This window comes from Cimex lectularius, unplaced genomic scaffold (assembly GCF_000648675.2).
Source record: "Cimex lectularius strain Harlan isolate CLEC.00 unplaced genomic scaffold, Clec_2.1 scaffold119, whole genome shotgun sequence".
NCBI classification, from domain to species: domain Eukaryota; kingdom Metazoa; phylum Arthropoda; class Insecta; order Hemiptera; family Cimicidae; genus Cimex; species Cimex lectularius.
Window position 1 is genome coordinate 1265639 of NW_019392789.1, and position 8101 is coordinate 1273739.

General features: G+C 35.6%; 1 non-coding gene across 1 annotated transcript; it reads right to left on the bottom strand.

Annotated features, from left to right (window-relative positions):
• Window positions 1-7108: 7108 nt before the first annotated feature.
• On the bottom strand, window positions 7109-7181 carry Trnah-aug. Its single transcript has one exon. It is a non-coding gene; the product is annotated as a tRNA-His (tRNA).
• Between the last annotated feature and the right edge of the window lie 920 nt (window positions 7182-8101).

Below are 8101 nucleotides of genomic sequence, written 5' to 3' on the forward strand. Positions count from 1 at the left end.
ATAATTCGAATTCAAATTATTAATTATAAATGAGAACCCCCATTTTTCACATTTTTCTTTGAAACTAGATACTTTGGCTAGAAAAATTAACGTTGAGTTATTTAAATCGATCCATTAGAACCGGAGATATGACTTTTTGAAAATAGCCGGAATGCTGTTTTAGTGCGTTATGTCGAAACTACTTTATTTTGCCTTCTATGGCAAACATTTTCAAGAGGACTGGAAAATCAGCCAAAGTAGAAAGAAAAGTCTGAAAGCTTACTAAATTTCCTGCCAAATCCCAAACATTTGGTTTTTTATATTTTTTTTCTCCTCGACCAATAACTGATCCTACCCAAGACTCATACACCGAAATACCTTGGTAGCAGTTCAAATCCCCCCCAACCGGGGTATGTTCAGAGTGGCATTCTAATTATTAAACAAATCACAGACTCCTGTACGCAAAAGGCAGAAGTAAAGTAGATTAAAAAATAATAAATTGAATTTTTTGGACATTTATTGCGATAATAGTGTTCAGTAAACTATTGTACTGACGTTGTTTTTTGTTTTTTTTTGTACCTATTTGTACTTGGTGTCACCTTTACACCAAGGTAGGTCTCATTAAAATAAAAAATGTTAATACACAACTACCTATTGGGAAAGTATCGCACAGGTATCGCACTGTAATCAAGTAGGAAGGTTTCTTATGATCTCCGGTGTGATGATCTTCTAGTCTGATAATTTTGGTAAATGTGTGGTGATTAGCACTCTCAACACGACACGCAAGAATGGCACAATTACACAGAAGACAAACACTTTGAGCCCTGAAGATGATCTCAATAAAGATCGAAACGTTGGCANATATATATACACACACATCACATTATTTTCGACCTTACATCATTTTTAGAAGGTTTAATGTTTATTCATACAGTTCTTTATTTTAAATGGCAATTAAAAATCGAGATTTCCTTGAAGGTCTGCATGGTAATGAACGTAAGTTTGCTTGTTTACGGTCATTTTGATCTGCCATTGCTATTTTGTATCAAACAAATTCGTTTTAGCATTTTAATGCATTTCAGAAAGTTTATAGAAGTTTTCCTCTTGAGCTATGCGTGTTGATGAATCGGTAGTTTGGTCGTTTATGATAATTTTGGTATTTCTTTGTTGTTTTGGACTGTCAATGCATTTTCTCATTTCACTATTTTAGAAATGTTTATTTATAATAACAATATTTCTTTCACACATTGGGATATTTTACACGCCATTCCAGATATTCAGACCTCGAAGTCTGCTGAAGTGAAAAAACCTGCAGTTTGGTCATTTCAAATAATTTTCGTAGGCCTGTCCCTTCATTTATTGTCTGTCAGATGCGTTTCGACGTTTTATCAATTTCGATTGGTTCATAATTAGTACGATGTTTATTTCAAACAATGATATATTGTATACCTAGCAGTCAAAATATTGAGAAATTCTTTTGGGTTGATCAATCTTTATTTGATCGTTTCCAACAATTTGGTTTTCCTTTTTTAAGAGGTTATTTCAACGCCAAGGTTATATGAAACCTCGGTGTGCCAGTGTTTTTTTTCGAGCCCCGGACCTCTTACAGAGTGAGCGCTGTATACATGCCTAAACCGTTGCAGCAACTAACGCGCCCATTTTGGTCTGCTTATTCATTTGGTCTGTTAGTTGTCTTTTGATATTTCATCATTGTAAAAGCTCCGTAATAATAACCTTATTTATAAGATAAACTGGTATATCTTACGTGACAAAAACAATATTGGGGTATCCTCACGTGTTCTGCGTTTTGATGAATCTGTAGTTGGCTGTTTCCGATAATTTTGGTCTCCCTATTGCTTTGTAGTCGCTCATAAGCATTTAAAATATTTTCCAGTCTTTAAGAATAGATCAGGTTTGTAAGTAGGCTCAGGAAGTCAACACACGTTTTCATAAAATATGGAAAAATGATAAAAAGCATCGGTCACACCATACAGCGAGGGTAACTATCTAAAAAAATCCCAAATGGCAAATTCTGAACAAATAAAATATTATGCAATCATTACATTCACTAATTTCGTGGTCCGCTTGAACAATTAATATATTACAATTAATTAAGGTTTTTAGTTGAGTTAAAAAAGTCAATGGCACGAGTGGGATTCGAACCCACGATCTTCGGCTTGATACGCCACTGCTCTACCACTTGAGCTATCGTGACCTCGTTATTGTTATGCAAAGCAATTTAAGTTTATGTTAAAGTTCAATAATTTTTTCTAAATAAAATGGGTGCTGATTATTAATTTCGATTAAACTTACTTTTCGATTTGACTCAATACCTCGATGTTTCGTAATGTCTAAAAAATTCCTGATATATTTTTTGATTTATCATTGTGTCTACTTGGTCTTGTTGTCAAATCCGATTCTGGCCGATATGGCTTGAAGCCAGAGCGAGTCTCGCCAAGGAAAACAGGCCAATCAAAACGCATCCTATAGTTGATTCATTTAGCATCATCATCATTTTATTTTCGGATGATATTAATTTTTATCGAATGCTTCTTCATCTTGATAACATTTGACACTTGTGTTCGAGCATTTGGACAAATTCACGCCCACGTCGCATTCTTTGCGTTTTGAACAAAAACCCAGGTCATCATTATTGAGCTGCGTCAGGTATTCGCAAAGAGGCATTGTAAGCTACTTAGTCCGGTCTAAGTTTTCGACCTTTTCGTCTTAGGTTTTCGCTTCTCTTGAATAAAGTGGTGTTTGATGTTCTGTTGACTTGGGGAAAACTTATCACCCTTGTATGCATGTAACATTATAGTAGGACAATGTCTGCCGTTCATCAGCTGAACACGTTTTAATATGCTTTACATAAAATATCGATGCTAAACCCCAAAAAACTATGAAAAAGATCATAATAATTATAATAAAAATAAAAGTGGTTATAATTGATACAGCAATTTATCTCTGAAGTACACCAGCTATTATCTGAAACGGTATGCGGTATACTATTTCCTTGTTCTTTTTTTTTTTTTTTTTTTTTGAAATATCATTAAGCGTCTTGAATTTTGATTATAAATTTGTAAGAAATTACACTTTATTAAGTAAAACTATGAAACCATAATCAATTAGAAATAATGATTATTACCAAAGATATTTATTTTCTAATTTTCTATATTGTTATATAGCTGAATGGCATTTTATCTACATCAATCACGTTGCATTTAACTAAAAAACGGAACAATGTAAAATGTTTTATGTTCAAAGTTCCTGGTAGACCCGCGGTCGTGAGTTCGGTTCCCACCGGCAACTCCAATCCTCCTAGCCCAGAAAATCATTTAAAAAAATAATATAACATGTATTTAAGTGGGTTTGATCAAATATACAAAAAGTATCAAAAAATTAGAACCGATTAGGCGTTCATGTTACACCTTGAAAAAGGAAACTAAACTTTTAATACGTAACCAATACATTTATGAATCGAGTAAAAATGTAAATGTGTAAATAGAATGCAATTTCATTTCATAGATCAATAATTTCTGATCACCTTTGTGACTTTGTCCTCGCTACAAAAATATTTAATTACGGAAATATATAGATGTCTCCTGCCTTGCCCTTCTTATACCCCTGATCGTCCGGGGACCGCGGTAACACAGTGGTTAGCGGTTAGCGTGGTTGTATGATGATGACGGGAGCATTTCCCACTACACCAACCCTAGCTTTGGAAGTGATAACAAACACTACACCTCTACACATTGAGGACAATGTTAAAGCACTAACCAGCTGCTATAAATTAATTAGTGAAGGCAGCTGGAACCATAAGGGAAATAATATAGGACACTCGAAAATTCTACATTTATTAAGTAAGGTCAACAACCAACTACGGGGTGTAAGCGATAAAAAGGTGAAAACACCTTTAGGGAAAAAGTACTTTCAGGTAGTTACTCCCTGTGTCTATAACTATAGGTCTGATGATGACCATCGTAGCCTAGACTGCTTCACCGATGGCTCACTCATTAAGGATAAGGGAAGCGGTGCTGGAATACACATCCCTAAATTAGGGATCAGCATCTCCTCTCCTCTTGGTAATAACACCTCGGTCTTTCAGGCAGAGGTCTGGGCCATTAATGTTTGCTGTAGAACACTTATGGATAACAAGATTAAGGGAAAAGATATTAAAATTTTTTCCGACAGTCAGGCCAGTCTAAAATCATTACGAAAAGAACTATCAACATCTAGACTGGTAGAGGAAACCGTTGAACTCGTTAATAGGACTATCACCAGGTATGAGAATAGGGTAACCCTCATATGGATACCTGCTCATAAGGGGCACTATGGCAACGAGGAAGCGGACAGCCTGGTCAAGGAAGGATCAAATACTGCGTTTGTCGGGCCACAACCGGTATTACCCCACTCTTTAAGCACAGCAAAAGAGTATAAGTAGCTGGGGCATGAAACAATTCCTTAAGGAATGGAATATGTCCCCCGGATGCAGGCAATCGAAGGAGTTTCTGAAGGAAATCAAACCTAAAGAAACGAAATGGTTACTCTCTAACTCTAGGAGGGGAATAAGGAGGCTGATAGGTATTCTAACGGGCCATTGCCCCTTGAGAAGACACCTCTTCATAATGGGTACTCTACCAGACCCCTTCTGCCGCTTCTACGAAACGAAAGAAGAAACGGCTCTACACTACCTCGCAGAATGCGATTGGTATGCTAGGGAAAGATTTAATACTTTCGAAGGAGAGGACATAACCAAAACACTCCCCAGGATAAAATGGTCCACAATCCTGGGGTTTGTGAATAGGTCCAAAAGGTTTATGCAGGACTGGTGAGCCGACCAGGTCCCGGACCTTTTAGGGATGGGGTACGGGCCTACTCAGGCTTTTAACCCCTCGGGTCCTGGTCGCCCGCCCTGTGTAATATATATAGCGGATAGCGTGATAGACTCTCAGGTCGTGGAATTTGGGGAGATTTGATTCCCTCAATCGCCCCCGGCCATTTCATAACGCACTTCTTCACCCAAAAAAAGTATAAGAAATATTGCTACCTGGCTGATATGCAGAATCATAAGGACATTTAAAAAAGAAGGCTTACGGACAATTTAAAGATTACGATGGTCATATATTTTGATCAAGAGAATGTGTAATTTACAGTTTTGAAGTTTCCAATCATTTTAGGCTAATCTGTCAGTCTTACATGGTAGATGAGTGACTTTCCTCACTTTGCATATAACCCTGTCAATCAGAAAGACCCCTTTAAATGCGTTTGGCACACCAAACTAGCGAAGATAGTAATTATTCAATTAATAAATCCAAAAAAATGTGAAAATCCTAACTCTTATGACTATTAAGTCGATAAAAGGAATAGGTATTGTAATTAGCTATGGATTTTGCACACAAAAAAATATATAGAACAAATGCGGATAGTTGCTATTTTCTCTATAACCTCGTCGACTCGTGTATTGTTCAACTTGTTGAGCACGTCTCCTTTTTCCACCCTTTCACTTCAATCTAAAATTAATGAACCTACAATTTATCATCTATTCATTCTCAGAAAATTCGACCGGTTTGTAAAGACTTTACACTGCTGGCATATTACAACATTGACCCGATGTTAAAGAGGTTTCTGCACCCCTGGCCTTTTTGTCTGAAGCCTTACATGCAAAGAGCAGGGAAATAATGAAAGCTCTTGTCTTCGAAAGACATACGGGCTTCGCCGATGTCGTCACAACGCTATTCACCTGAGAGAACCGCGCGAGATTTGACATCCCAGGCCCTGAAGATGATCTCAATAAAAGATCGAAACGTTGGCACGATAAAGAAAATGTTTTTCTGAAAACTACATCACACCCAACCGCATCTCACGATATCTGAATAACCATCCATTAACGGTCACTAATCTCTACACATTTGGCATCTTTGTTTTCTCACGGTGAAACGTCCCATCGATACTTGGTCGTTATTAAATTATTATTGTACTTCATGAAAAGTGAAGGGTGAGCACAAGTTTGGAAAATGAAATTTTTAAAATAACTGGAGTGATTTACTTTGTTTTGAACAGTAAAATTATAAGTTGTTTAAATATAGTAAGTTTATGTCTAAATTTATTATTATATTTTCAAAAAAAGACAAAATTGTAGGTATATCTCTAAAAAAGTTAATATTTGTAGGAACTTTTAGAAAAAGAATTGTTAATTCTTTACTTGGCAATATTTAAATCCAATGCCTATCAAAAAAAAAGACCAACTGGTTTTTGAAAGAAAAATTGACCAACTTTGGAAATTCATATTTTTTTAGCCTTTTACTTCACAAGCTTTCCTAGGTTTTATTTTTTCGAAACTTTTACGCTGAAAAAGATAGCTTTTCTAAATGTTTTCCTTCCTTTAGTCATTCACCAGTAAATTCGAAAATTCGTGAACATGTTAATTTTTTCACTTTTTACAAAAACTTCAAATTGAGCTTGGGGCCAGGAAATCGTTCTGGAGCAGCGCCCTATAGCTGTCGATAGGAAAATTTAATAAGCTTTCAATTGATCATCTTCCGCTTTGCCCCATTTCTCAACCGCTTTCGTGTTATACGGGAAAAACGAGGTTTTTTTACGAGCACATGGAAAAAAGGTATGTATGTAGAAATGTTTGATGTGAGGAATGTAATGATTGTTTTATTTGTTGTATTAAATGTTTTGTGTTTATATCAGTAACAGACATATAAATACAATATATAAAACAATAGTTACATTCCATAGAGAAAACATTTCATAATCTAATTTTTCGACAATTTAGCTTTCCTTTCCCGAATTATGCACGTATATATAATCCTGAAAGGATATTGAAGCCGAACCATTACCCATTTTTCCCATCGTCGGCAGCTTTCACCTCAAAGAAGCCGACTCCTCATAGAAAAATGAATTTCTATCCCGACTTCCTTCCCAACTCTTTCCCCACATCTACGCAAAAAACAAACACTTTGAATGAGTACAAATACTTTGATTTAGTCTAAAATTTCTACTATTGTAAAACTTAAACAATGTTTATAAATCTTTTTTTTTAGATTAGGTTTCGTGGTCCGATTGACTAATTAAATTCTTTTCAATTAATTAAGTAAGGTATTGGTTGAGATAAAATGGTCAGTGTCACGAGCGGGATTCGAACCCACGACCTTCGGCTTCATACGCCGCTACTCTACCACTTGAGCTATCATGACTGCGATCCCCTCGGGCACCTTTGGAATTTTCCCACCTTTTTGCCATTTTTCAATTTCCCTCCTTTTTTATTTCAACAAATGCCTTATATAAAGATTAATTAATTGAAAAATTGACTTGACGTGGGTGTCTTTTGAATTTCAAACGTACAACTGAACGGCAATAGGATCTGCAGTTATCCATTAATTAATGATTTGGAGATGGTGAGATGCGATCTTGTGTGATGTAGGTTTAGAATTTACCCAAAATTAATGATCCCTCACCAAAAAGAAATAAGTCTGATGTAATTTACAAAATCAATTGTATAAATTGTTCGGCTTACATCGGAATTAAATCCCGATATCTTGATAAGAGGGTAACATATCTATGACTGCAAAAAAACCCAAACAAAATCCTACAGCACTGGCTACCCACCATTTTGAACACTAACACAATTTCGACTTCAACAATCAAAAATATTACACACAGAACAAAACAAACATAAACGTAACTTTTTTACAAATGGTTTACATTAACACAGGTAAACACAGCATCAATTACAGAACAGACACATAAACTCAGCCACAGCTTCGCTAACCACATAAATCAGATTCGATATCAATGACACAGAAATATATAATACAACATATAAAAAAATCATTACACTCCACACATCAAACAATTTCTACGTACTCTAAATCAGTAACAATTTATCCTTCCTTTACCTAATAATCCCGTCTATAATAATCCTGAAAAGATAACTTAGTCCAACTACAAACCATTACCCGCTTTTCACCATTGTCGGTCCCTTTCACCTCAAAGAAGCCGACTAAGAAAAAAACTTAGAATAATAGAAAAATGAATTTTATCTCTATTTCCTTTCCCACTCCTTCATAAGCAAACATATATAAACTAAAAACATTTTTATTTTACTAGGACTCGT